Raw genomic sequence first — 14,966 nt, forward strand, 5'->3', positions numbered from 1 at the left:
GAAGAAACTGTGTATTATCTGACAGAATTGCAGGAGTGTCAATACTTTTGGCCACAACTGTAGATTGTAAGCTTGCAATTAGGGACCTCACTCCTAATGTCACTGTTTAAATTGTCTTAACTTGTATTGAATTTATTGTCTGTACATGTCCCCGCTTAATTGTAAAGTGCTGCGGAATATGTTGGCGCTATATAAATAAAAATTATTATTATTAATTATTATTATTAAGGAAAGTTTGCTGCAGACAGAGCAAGAATTCCACAGAGCTCCAGTTAGTGGGACTGAGGAAGCTGGGGCTGGGCGAATGTGTATAAGGTTGGAGTGGTTATGGAAAGTTGTGATTGGGCATAGATGGGAGGTAGAAATGACTGTGGGAATGTGGTGAGGAGGACCGGGATTTGGAGAGATATCGCCAGCTGTGAGGAGGAGCAGAGAGAGTGTTAGCAGGTGGGAGCAGGAGAGGGCATGAGAGGGCTGTCTGTGTTTGGAGACAGAGGATTGTATGTTGAGAAACAGATCTGAGGAAGAGGTGAGATGGATTGGAAGGATTGAAGAAGAGATGAACAGTTCCTTGCTTGGTGTAGGGATTTGTGGGGTTGTCAGAAAGTGAAGGATTATAGGGTTCAGAGTGGAAACAAACAGAAACATTGTATACAGTGACTCTTTCCAGTTACCTTCTGTTCCCTTCTGGTTCAATTCTGGATTAATTCATATATTCGTATCATCTCACACTTTTTAAGATACACACTTATAGGATACACACTGCAGACTAAAGTCTTGGCAGACTTGTGCTATGCAATATATGTGCTACAAAGTGCATTCAGGTGTGAAGCTGAGAGGAGTGGTCTGTGCTCATCTTGGTCAGACAATTAAGACTGGACCAGATGCATATGATCGATCAAGCCAAAGTAAACAAGGTCATAAATAACACTGGGGTAAAGCAGGGGGTTAGTTGAGAGACATACCGAGTGAATACTAGGAGCAGACGTAAGAAGTCTGTATGGAAAGCTAGGTGATGTACCGAGTGAATACTAGGAGCAGAGGTAAGAAGTCTGTATGGAAAGCTGGGTGACGTACCGAGTGAATACTAAGAGCAGAGGTAAGAAGTCTGTATGGAAAGGTGGGTGACGTACCGAGTGAAGAAGAAGAACAGGTAAGAAGTCTGTATGGAAAGTTGGGTGAAGAAGAAGAAGAGGTAAGCAGTCTGTATAGAAAGCTGGGTGACATACTGAGTGAATACTAGGAGCAGAGGTAAGAAGTCTGTATGGAAAGCTGGATGATGTACCGAGTGAATACTAGGAGCAATATGTCACATTCTCCATAACTTTGGCCGCTTACTGTGACAGTGTTACCCTGCTAACATGCAATTATGTATATCCATATGCGGATTTTCTTAACAAATGTCTTATGCCCTTGATCTTTATTATCATTCTATTGTTCATCTTGTACTGTCGATTATGCGGATGCTATGTCTTTTTAACAAATGTATCATGCCCTTGATCTTTATTGTTGCTTCATTGTTCATCTGGTGCATTATACTGTTGATTACCCTTTAGTTATATTTTTTTCAGTTTTTGATTTATATTTACCCTAGATTTTATTTCCCTATTCCCTTCACTTTTCTGCTCTATGTATTGTTTTTGATATGGATGCTTTCAATACGTTTGGATGCCGTTCGGACTGCAGGGAGCTTCGACCACCTTCCCAAGGGAAGTGGAACGGATCCTCGCACCCGATAAAAATTATGCAGCAGCATACATGGATGGTATGGTAATCTTCAGCCCGAATTGGGGAAGTCAACTGGAAAAGGTCCTGATGCTCTTAGAAAGGTGGGGTTTTCTATAAATCCCCAAAAATGTGCCATGAGGAAAAAGAGGCCAAATATTTTGGAAATGTAGGTAGATAGATGCAAGATAAAACCTCAGATCTGCAAAGTGGTCGCAATACAGAACTGTCCAAGACCACTCTCAAAGAAGCAAGTTAGGTCCTTTCTGTAAATTGCAGGAGGAGGTTCCTCCAAAAACTTTGCAATGATGGCTGCACCCCTGACCGACCTCCTTAAGGGGACAAAATCAGTTACGGCGATATGACCTTCGGAGGTGGAGACGGCCTTTCAAGATCTGTAAGTAGCCTTGTGTAAGCAGCAAGTCTGGGTAGCCGCCAACTTTAAGAAGGAATTTATACTCAAGAGGGATGCCTCAGAAGTCATATTAGGAGTGGTCGTTGCTCAGGAGATACACACAGAGGAGCACCCTGTTCTCTAAATGAGAAGGAAACTGTCGGCATGTGAGATTTATTATTTCATCCTAGAAAAGGAATGCTTGACCATAAAGTGAGCAGTGGACACACTACGATACTATCTGTTAGGGCAAAAATTTAAATTAGTGTAAGACCATGCTCCATTCAGGTGGATGAGGAAGAAAAAGGGAAAAAATGCTTGTGTTACTCTCTAGTTTCTAACCCTGAAGGATTTCTGCATCCATGTTTAACATAGAGCTGGGAAGTTACATGCCTGTGGTCTCTTGAAAATCCCGTGTCAAGTGGTAGACGGTGCCAAGCCCCACTGCTTTAAACAAGGGGGAATGAATGTAAGGTGGCTGTTGACCTACAGCTCTTGCAAAAATTAAGAGACCACTTTCAAATATTCAATTTGTCTGATTTTTCTCTTTATAGGTATAGTTTTGAATAAGTGTAAATTGTTCTTTTAGTCTATAAACGCCTGACAACATGTCTCCAAATTTGCAAGAAAAAAATTTTTGTTTTTTTTTCTGAAAAAGAGAAATGCGCAAATTTAAAAAAAACAGTGCTTTCAGACCTCAAATAATGCAAAGAAGACAAGTTCATAATCATTTAGAAGCAACAATACTAATGTTTTAACTCAGGAATAGTTCAGATATCAATATATTGCAGAATAACCATGATTTTTAATCACAGCTTTCATGTGTCTTGGCATGCTTGCCATGAGTCTTTCACACTGCTTCTGGTGCAAAAATTTAAGCAGTTCTTCTTTATTTGATGGCTTGTGACTTTCCATCATCCTCTTGATTACATTCTAAAGGTTTTCAATGGGGTTCAGGTCTGGAGAATGGGCTGCCCATAACAGGGTTTTGATGTGCTGGTCTCTAGATTTTTGCCAGAGCTGCATAGTGGATGGGGGATATGTATCACAGAGGTAGTTGTCCTCTGTGATGTAAACTTGGAGTAATGCTCTAGTGCACATAGTACTAAGAGGGGTTAATCGACCATGACAGGCCCTGGTTTTTAAGCATGAGTAAATAGTGGAGATGAAAAAGCGTGATATGGTGATGGTGTGGAGACCATTGTTCATAAGGCAGTGCTTCATTAGATAAAGTTCTTAACAATAGACAATACAGTACATAAGGAAGATTGTTTTCGCTAATAATATTCGACAATCTGGCTAAAATAATTGATATAGAAAAGTTAATATTTTTTCTAAGTTCTAATTTTGTTCAGTATTATCCAGTCTCATACTATGTTTAATATTTTTCTTAAGGTTTCATATCTGGTCTAATATTTTCCATTCCCATACACGATGCTTTGATAAACTGTATGTTATGATTAATATACTTGGAAAGGCCTGATAAATATAATTCTCAGAGCATATTTCTGAGAAAGAGGCAACTGGTTTAAAGTTCCACTTGTCTGTAAAGAAAACTGCTCACAGGATAGTAAACAGAATTGTTTATGCTAACGACCGATGAGCATTCTTTTCTCCGAGCACTCATGACAAAAAGGTCCCAGTCTCACAATTTGGCCTCATTGGGGATCCCATAATCTGACTTTGAATCAAAACAAAACAGGCTCAATATAGTGTCTCGCTTGGACACGAGTAAGTCTGGCAGACAGCACAGCATATAAATTCAATGGCATGAAAAAAGGGAGTAGAAGGCCATAAAGATAGGGAGCAAGGGATGAGACACTTCCTGACACCAACCTGTGCCTATCCTTAAACTCCCCTAATGCCCTATGCGGGTCCTTCCCCCTGCCACCATCACGTGCCTAGTTCCTGATTGTCACCTCAATGTACCCTGGCTAGCACACTGGCCCACATGGATGCTAGCCTCACCACTGCAGATGGTAACACACAGGGGAAAAGACAAACCTGTGACAGACAAAAAAGGAAGAAATACTCATCCCAGCCTCTGCTGCTAAGCTCCGCAGCAGCAGAGAAAACGGCACCAGGAATCTGAACTCGAACAGCATCAACACCACTGACACAGAGCTCCACACCCCTAGATGGTCTGCATAGAAGAACTCTATAACTGACGATCAACTGATTGGTCATGTGACTGTAGGAAGGTGGGAATGGTTATCACCCAACATCAGCTGACCAACCTAAAACAACTGCCAGCAAGAGACAGACATTAACTCTTGCTGGTTCAAAAGGAAAAAACAACATTTAAATTTATGCAGACCCAGAGCTGCCATAAATCCCTTAATGATTCGTGACACATTGATAGTAAAGATGAACAGTGTTTTGGCTAAATTTCATAAGAGAGGTACGGCATGAGGATCATAGCTCTTGATGGGAATTTGTCAATAGGATTTCACCCCGTAATCTATATATATGCGCATATAGCTGTGTCAAATATAAGTTCAACAATTCCTCTACATTGCCAGTATATTTCTCCAAAACTGAGAAATCTGAATTTGTATTGATGTGCAAGTAAGGGTATAAATCTGAAGCTTCTATCACTCCATCCCCATTCCCCACCAATCACTACCTTCTCCTGCTTCATAGCCTATATGCTGCGTAACATAAGGCAAAGGAGCTGTTTGTCAAGCAAGAAGAGGTGGCGCTGGCTGGGAAAAAAAAGCTGGAGTGAAAGAGGCTTCTGATCTCCAGCCTAATTTGTATGTCAATTCAAACCCTGATTTCTCATGAATAGAGGAAGGGACTGCCTAGGTAAAGGTATTGCTGGACTTGTCTTTGAAAGAGTTTCATGCACATATAAATATATTGGGTTGTGAAATCCTGCTGACAGATTCCCTTTAATGGATGATGGAGGAGGTGGAGGTAGTGATAGAGATAGTTCATCCGAAAGGACAGTATGGCAGTTAGAGTTCATGAGGAAGTGATTGGTGTGATTACAATATTTACTGGTAGATGACAGTGTGGAGGCTATGTACCTTAAAAGGGACAGTCTGGGAGTCATATTTTGTGCACAGTTGTTTGCAATTATTTAGTCAGGAACACAGTATAGGGCAGATAATTTTATTCAGGAACATTATAATGAAATTGATCGTTTTAAGGGCAAAATCTCGGAATATACTCCACCTTTGCTCCCAGTTTCTGGAAATAGCCGCACTGGGAGCAAAGATGGAGACTAACTGCTTGACCTAGGCATGTTGAGTAAAAGCTCAGTCTTGATTTTTTTCAAAACAATTTTTTTAACTATGCTTTAGAACCAGACATTTTTGAAAGGGGACAACCAATTGCAATGTCAGGTCAGCCTCATATACATTTATGCAGGGCTGCTACTAGGAATTTTGGGGCCCCATACTGGCAAAATTTTCGAGGCCCCCTTGAGACTCTGCCCAGGCTCCACCCCTCAAACTGTCCACTGTCCCACCGCTCTCTCTTGGAAAAGCTCTACTTCTCACCAGTCACACATTAACAGTTCCCATCACCAGATCACACATATAGCCAGCAGCTTTTGTTTTGGCCAAAAGATTTTTTTAAGCCACCACCATAACACGTTAGACACTTTTCGCCGAGCTCTACTCTACTGTAACCTATTAAATATTTGTTAAAATATGCAATACAATTTAGATATATTTCTGTTTATTTTTCAATTTTTAAAATGACCAATAATATCACATACAAGGAGCAAATACCGCCACATAATGTCCAGACCACATATTACCACCACAGTGACCAAATAATATCACATACAAAGAACAAATACCGCCACACCATTACAGTTGTGACCAAAAGTATTGACACCCCTGCAATTTTGTCAGATAATACTCAGTTTCTTCCTGAAAATTAATGCAAACACAAATTCTTTGCTATTATTATCTTCATTTAATTTGTCTTAAATGAAAAAACACAAAAAGAATTGTCCTAAAGCCAAATTGGATCTAATTCCACACCAAACATAAAAAAGAGGGTGGACAAAAGTATTGGCACTGTTCGAAAAATCATGTGATGCTTCTCTAATTTGTGTAATTAACAGCACCTGTAACTTACCTGTGGCACCTAACAGGTGTTGGCAATAACTAAATCACACTTGCAGCCAGTTGACATGGATTAAAGTTGACTCAACCTCTGTCCTGTGTCCTTGTGTGTACCACATTGAGCATGGAGAAAAGAAAGAAGACCAAAGAACTGTCTGAGGACTTGAGTAACCAAATTGTGAGGAAGCATGAGCAATCTCAAGGCTATAAGTCCATCTCCAAAGACCTGAATGTTCCTGTGTCTACCATGTGCAGTGTCATCAAGAAGTTTAAAGCCCATGGCACTGTGGCTGACCTCCCTAGATTTGGATGGAAAAGAAAAATTGACAAGAGATTTCAGTGCAAGATTGTGCGGATGTTGGATAAAGAACCTCGACTAACATCCAAACAAGTTCAAGCTGCCCTGCAGTCCGAGGGTACAACAGTGTCAACCCGTACTATCCATCGGCGTCTGAATGAAAAGGGAATGTATGGTAGGAGACCCAGGAAGACCCCACTTCTTACACCGAGACATAAAAAAGCCAGGCTGGAGTTTGCCAAAACTTTCCTGAAAAAGCCTAAAACGTTTTGGAAGAATGTTCTCTGGTCAGATGAGACAAAAGTAGAGCTTTTTGGGCAAAGGCATCAACATAGAGTTTACAGGGGAAAAAAAGAGGCATTCAAAGAAAAAAACACGGTCCCTACAGTCAAATATGGTGGAGGTTCCCTGATGTTTTGGGGTTGCTTTGCTGCCTCTGGCACTGGACTGCTTGACCATGTGCATGGCTTATGAAGTCTGAAGACTACCAACAAATTTTGCAGCATAATGTAGGGCCCAGTGTGAGAAAGCTGGGTCTCCCTCAGAGGTCATGGGTCTTCCAGCAGGACAATGACCCAAAACACACATCAAAGAGCACTAGAAAATGGTTTGAGAGAAAGCACTGGAGACTTCTAAGGTGGCCAGCAATGAGTCCCGACCTGAATCCCATAGAACACCTGTGGAGAGATCTAAAAATGGCAGTTTGGAGAAGGCACCCTTCTAATATCAGGGACCTGGAGCAGTTTGCCAAAGAAGAATGGTCTAAAATTCCAGCAGAGCATTGTAAGAAACTCATTGATGGTTACCGGAAGTGGGTGGTCGCAGTTATTTGGCTAAAGGTTGTGCAACCAAGTATTAGGCTGAGGGTGCCAATACTTTTGTCTGGCCCATTTTTGGAGTTTTGTGTGGAATGATCAATGTTTTGCTTTTTGCTTCATTCTCTTTTGTGTTTTTTCATTTAAGACAAATTAAATGAAGATAATAATACCAAATAATTTGTGATTGCAATCATTTTCAGGAAGAAGCAGAGTATTATCTGACAGAATTGCAGGGGTGTCAATACTTTTGGCCACAACTGTACCAGACCACATATTACCACCACTGTGACCGAATAATATCACATACAAGGAACAAATACCACCACACCATGACCAAACCACATATTACCATCACAAAGTGTCCAAATAATAGCACATACAAGGGACAAATACCACAACACCATGTCCAGACCACATATTACCACCACACTGTGACTGAATACTACAATACTGATCAGTAGAGTTGAGCGATACCGTCCGATACTTCAAAGTATCGGATCGGAATGGATCGGCCAATCTTAAAAAAAAGTATCGGTATCGCCGATTCCGATACCGGAAGTCCCATTCAAGTCTATGGGACTTCCGGTATCGGAATAAGAAAAACCCTGTTTTTGCCTTGTACAGCCTATCTGGGGTCTGTACGGGCCTTTCGGGGGGCTGTGCCGGCCTGCCAGGGGGTCTGTGCAGGCTCCGGTGGTCTGTGCCGGCCTGCCGGGGGGCTGTGCCGGCCTGCCGGGGGGGCTGTGCAGGCTCCGGTGGGCTGTGCCGGCCTGCCGGGGGGCTGTGCAGGCTCCGGTGGGCTGTGCCGGCCTGCCGGTGGTCTGTGCAGGCTCCGGTGGGCTGTGCCGGCCTGCCGGGGGGCTGTGCCGGCCTGCCGGGGGGCTGTGCAGGCTTTGGGGGTCTGTGCAGGCATCGTCCGATGGGACTACAAGTCCCATCGGGCGATGACTGCTACCATGACAGTGATTGACACATTAGCCAATCATGGGACAGTAGTAGTCCCATCATCCGGCTAATGTGTTGAATGTAAAAAAAAAAAAAAAAAATTACATGCTACATACATGCTACATTCATACTACATACTACATACATGCTACATTCATACTACATATATACTACATGCAACATACATACTACATATATACTACATGCAACATACATACTACATATATACTACATGCATGCAACATGCATACTACATATATACTATATGCTACATATATACTACATGCATGCTACATACATACTGCATGCTACATACATACTGCATGCTACATACATACTACATGCTACATACATACTACATATATGCTACATACATACTACATATATACTACATGCATGCTACATACATACTGCATGCTACATACATACTACATGCTACATACATACTACATATATACTACATGCATGCTACATACATACTGCATGCTACATACATACTACATGCTACATACATACCACATATATACTACATACATACTACATGCATGCTACATGCTACATACATACCACATACATACTACATACATACTACATGCATGCTACATGCTACATACATACCACATACATACTACATACATACTACATGCATGCTACATACATACTACATGCTACATACATACTACATATATACTACATGCATGCTACATACATACTACATGCTACATACATACTACATATATACTACATGCTACATACATACTACATGCATGCTACATACATACTACATACATACTACATGCATGCTACATACATACTACATGCTACATACATACCACATACATACTACATATATACTACATGCATGCTACATACATACTGCATGCTACATGCATGCTACATACATACTACATACATACTACATGCTACATACATACCACATATATACTACATACATACTACATACAATACATTCATACAATACATACATAGACATACAGTACATATAACATAGAGTAACATACTTACCAATACTTGTCACATTGTTCCCCGAAGCCATTGTCTTTTACGGAATAAATATTAACATAACAAACCACAAAAATACTCACCCACGATCCGAAGCAGTCCACGAGTGTGTCCCACGACGATCTTGGGCAGAGAACGGCAGCATCAGCTGATGCTGCCGTTCTCTACGGGCTGCAGGAATCCAATGACGGAAGGTAGGTATCCTTCCGCACTGTATTCCTCCGCCACTTAAAAAAAAAAAAAGTCCCTAGTCTCACTTTATGCCATTGCTGTGTGGGAATTTCCCACGCAGCAATGGCATAAAGTGAGACTAGGGACTTTTTTTTTTTAAGTGGCGGAGGAATACAGTGCGGAAGGATACCTACCTTCCGTCATTGGATTCCTGCAGCCCGTAGAGAACGGCAGCATCAGCTGATGCTGCCGTTCTCTGCCCAAGATCGTCGTGGGACACACTCGTGGACTGCTTCGGATCGTGGGTGAGTATTTTTGTGGTTTGTTATGTTAATATTTATTCCGGAAAAGACAATGGCTTCGGGGAACAATGTGACAAGTATTGGTAAGTATGTTACTCTATGTTATATGTACTGTATGTCTATGTATGTATTGTATGAATGTATTGTATGTAGAGTTGAGCGATACCGTCTGATACTTCAAAGTATCGTATCGGATGGTATCGGCCGATCTTTAAAAAAAGTATCGGTATCGCCGATTCCGATACCGGAAGTCCCAATCAAGTCTATGGGACTTCCGGTATCGGAATAAGAAAAACCCTTTCCTGCCCTTGTACAGCCTCTCTAGGGTCTGTACGGGCCTTTCGGGGGGCTGTGCCGGCCTGCCAGGGGGTCTATGCAGGCTCCGGTGGTCTGTGCCGGCCTGCCGGGGGGCTGTGCCGGCCTGCCGGTGGTCTGTGCAGGCTCCGGTGGGCTGTGCCGGCCTGCCGGGGGGCTGTGCCGGCCTGCCGGGGGGCTGTGCAGGCTCCGGGGGGCTGTGCCGGCCTGCCGGGGGGCTGTGCCGGCCTGCCGGTGGTCTGTGCAGGCTCCGGGGGGCTGTGCCGGCCTGCCGGGGGGCTGTGCCGGCCTGCCGGTGGTCTGTGCAGGCTTCGGGGGTCTGTGCAGGCATCGTCCGATGGGACTACAAGTCCCATCGGGCGATGCCTGCTACCATGACAGTGATTGACACATTAGCCAATGATGGGACAGTAATAGTCCTATCATCCGGCTAATGTGTTGAATGTAAAAAAAAAAAAAAAAAATTACATGCTACATACATACAACATGCATACTACATACATGCTACATTCATACTACATACTACATACATGCTACATTCATACTACATATATACTACATAAATACTACATGCAACATACATACTACATATATACTACATACATACTACATATATACTACATGCATGCTACATACATACTGCATGCTACATACATACTACATGCTACATACATACTACATGCTACATACATACCACATATATACTACATACATACTACATACATACTACATACATGCTACATTCATACTACATACTACATACATGCTACATACATGCTACATTCATACTACATAAATACTACATGCAACATACATACTACATATATACTACATACATACTACATATATACTACATGCATGCTACATACATACTGCATGCTACATACATACTACATGCTACATACATACTACATGCTACATACATACCACATATATACTACATACATACTACATACATACTACATGCATGCTACATGCATGCTACATGCTACATACATAACACATATATACTACATGCATGCTACATACATAGTACATGCTACATGCATGCTACATACATACTACATGCTACATACTACATATATACTACATGCATGCTACATACATACTACATGCTACATACTACATATATACTACATGCATGCTACATACATACTACATGCTACATACATACTACATATATACTACATGCATGCTACATACATACTACATGCTACATACATACTACATATATACTACATGCATGCTACATACATACTACATGCTACATACATACTACGTATATACTACATGCATGCTACATACATACTACATGCTACACACATACCACATACATACTACATACATGCTACATGCTACATATATACTACATATATACTACATGCATGCTACATACATACTACATGCTACATACATACTACATATATACTACATACATACTACATACATACTACATGCATACTACATACATACTACATGCTACATACATACCACATACATACTACATACATACTACATGCTACATACATTCATACATATATACTACATGCATGCTACATACATACTACATATATACTACATGCATGCTACATACATACTGCATGCTACATGCATGCTACATACATACTACATACATACTACATGCTACATACATACCACATATATACTACATACATACAATACATTCATACAATACATACATAGACATACAGTACATATAACATAGAGTAACATACTTACCAATACTTGTCACATTGTTCCCCGAAGCCATTGTCTTTTCCGGAATAAATATTAACATAACAAACCACAAAAATACTCACCCACGATCCGAAGCAGTCCACGAGTGTGTCCCACGACGATCTTGGGTAGAGAACTGCAGCATCAGCTGATGCTGCCATTCTCTACGGGCTGCAGGAATCCAATGACGGAAGGTAGGTATCCTTCCGCACTGTATTCCTCCGCCACTTAAAAAAAAAAAAGTCCCTAGTCTCACTTTATGCCATTGCTGTGTGGGAAATTCCCACACAGCAATGGCATAAAGTGAGACTAGGGACTTTTTTTTTTTTAAGTGGCGGAGGAATACAGTGCGTCAGGCTGTCAATCAACTGAACTTCCGATTCCGATGCCGAATTCCGATATTGAAAAAATATCGGAAGTCGGTATCGGAATTCCGATACAGCAAGTATCGGCCGATACCCGATACTTGCGGTATCGGAATGCTCAACACTAATTGTATGTAGTATATATGTGGTATGTATGTAGCATGTAGTATGTATGTAGTATGTATGTAGCATGCATGTAGTATATATGTAGTATGTATGTAGCATGTAGTATGTATGTAGCATGCATGTAGTATATATGTAGTATGTATGTAGCATGTAGTATGTATGTAGCATGCATGTAGTATGTATGTAGTATGTATGTAGTATTTTTTTTTTTAACATTTAACACATTAGCCGGATGATGGGACTACTACTGTCCCATCATTGGCTAATGTGTCAATCACTGTCATGGTAGCAGGCATTGCCAGATGGGACTTATAGTCCTTGCTATGCTTGCACAGACCCCCGGACATCAGCACAGCCCCCCGGCAGGCCGGCACAGCCCCCCGGCAGGCCGGTACAGACCCCCACAGGGTGCACAGACCACCGGCAGGCCGGCACAGCCCCCCGGCAGGCCGGTACAGACCCCGGGCAGTCCACACAGCCCCCCGGCAGGCCGACACAGCCCCCCGGCAGGCCGGTACAGACCCCGGGCAGTCCACACAGCCCCCCGGCAGGCCGGCAGAGACCCCCGGAAGGCCCGAAATGACGGCGCATCATGATGCGCACACACCGCGCATCATGATGACGTCAGGCTGTCAATCAACTTTGAACTTCCGATTCCGATGCCGACTTCCGATATTGAAAAAATATCGGAAGTCGGTATCGGAATTCCGATACAGCAAGTATCGGCCGATACCCGATACTTGCGGTATCGGAATGCTCAACACTACTGATCAGTAATAAAAAAACACAATACTATCACCATAAGTGCAATTATACAAAGGAGATCTGTACTTAGTATGCAGTGTCTGTGTACAGGTAATACGGTGATCAATGACATTATACACAGGAGCTCTGTATATTATGTATAAGTAATACAGTGATCACTGGTGGCGACATTATACACAGGACCTCTGTATATAGTATACAGTGTATAGTTAACACACTGACTCACCAGTGACGTCTCTAGGTGAAGTCCTTCATCTTTGCTTTTCTTCTTTCATCCAACACAGACCGCCATCACTTCTTCCTGTCAGGACTCGTCTCTGCAGGAAAAAACACTTGCAGAACACATTACTTATTTTTCCCCAACTTCTACATTACACCACATGAAGAAAAAAAGGCAACATATTATCACTCCAAACAGTAACAGGACTGCCCCCCATTTAAAACCGTATACTCAAAAAATAAAATAAATACATCACTGCAGTAATAATATCTCTTGATTAGCCCCTATGGTAATAATATTCCTCATCCTGAGCCCCGTGTTTCTCATACCAGGCTTCAGCCATATGTTCTCTCATCCTGCCCTCATGAGTATCCATTCTGCACCATATGATCTCCCCATCCTGCCCCATCTGTCTCTATCATATCCATCCTTCCCCATAATCCTTCACAATCTGTCTCCAACCCTGACCCATCTGTCTCCAACCCTGCATCATCTGTCTCCAACCCTCTCCCATCTGTCTCCAATCTGTCCCGAGTGTATCCAATCCTGCCCCCATGTCTTTCATCCTGCCTCCTGTGTCTCCAATCATGCCCCGTATCTCTATTCTGCTCCCTGTGTCTCCAATCATGCCCCCTGCGTCTCCAATTATGCCCCCAGTGTCTGCAATCCTGCCCCCAGTGTCTGCAATCCTGCCCCGTGTCTCCAATCCTGCCCCATCTGTCTCCATTCCTGCCCCTAGTGTCTCCAATCATGCCCCCATGTCTTTCATCCTGCCCCCTGAGTCTCCAATCATGCCCCGTATCTCCATTCTTCCCCCTGTGTCTCCAATCATGCCCTGTATCTCTATTCTGCCCCCAGTGTCTCCAATCATGCCCCTATGTCTTTCATCCTGCCCCCTGTGTCTCCAATCATGCCCCGTATCTCCATTCAGCCCCCTGTGTCTCCAATCATGCCCCGTATCTCCATTCTGCCCACTATGTCTCCAATCAAGCCCCGTATCTCTGTTCTGCCCGTGTCTCCAATCATGCCCCCAGTGTCTGCAATCCTGCCCCCAGTGTCTGAAATCCTGCCCCTGGTGTATCCAATCCTGCCCCCATGTCTTTCATCCTGCTCCCTGTGTCTCCAATCATGCCCTTCATCCTGCCCCCTGTGTCTCCAATCATGCCCCTTATCTCCATTCTGCCCCCGTGTCTCCAATCATGCCCCTGTGTCTCCAATCATGCCCCCATGTCTTTCATCCTGCAATGTGTCTCCAATCATGCCCCCTGTGTCTCCATTCTGCCCCTTGTGCCTCCAGCCATGCCCCCAGTGTCTCCAATCATGCCCCAATGTCTCCAATCCTGCCATCAGTGTCTCCAATCCTGCCCCCATGTCTTTCATCCTGTCCACTGTGTCTCCAATAATGCCTCCATGTCTTTCATTCTGCCCCCTGCATCTCCAATCCTACCCCCTGTGTCTCCAATCCTGCCCCCATGTCTTTCATTCTGCCCCCTGTGTCTCCAATCATGCCCCCATGTCTTTCATCCTGCTCCCTGCGTCTCCAATCATGTCTCCGTGTCTCCAATCATGCCCCAAGTGTCTGCAATCCTGCCCCATGTCTCCAACCTGCCCCATCTGTCTCCAATCCTGCCCCCAGTGTCTCCAATCATGCCCCCATGTCTTCCACCTTGCCCCCTGTGT

This window comes from Dendrobates tinctorius, unplaced genomic scaffold (genome assembly GCF_039654945.1).
Source record: "Dendrobates tinctorius isolate UK_male_01 unplaced genomic scaffold, ASM3965494v1 ptg000304l, whole genome shotgun sequence".
Taxonomy (NCBI): Eukaryota; Metazoa; Chordata; class Amphibia; order Anura; family Dendrobatidae; genus Dendrobates; species Dendrobates tinctorius.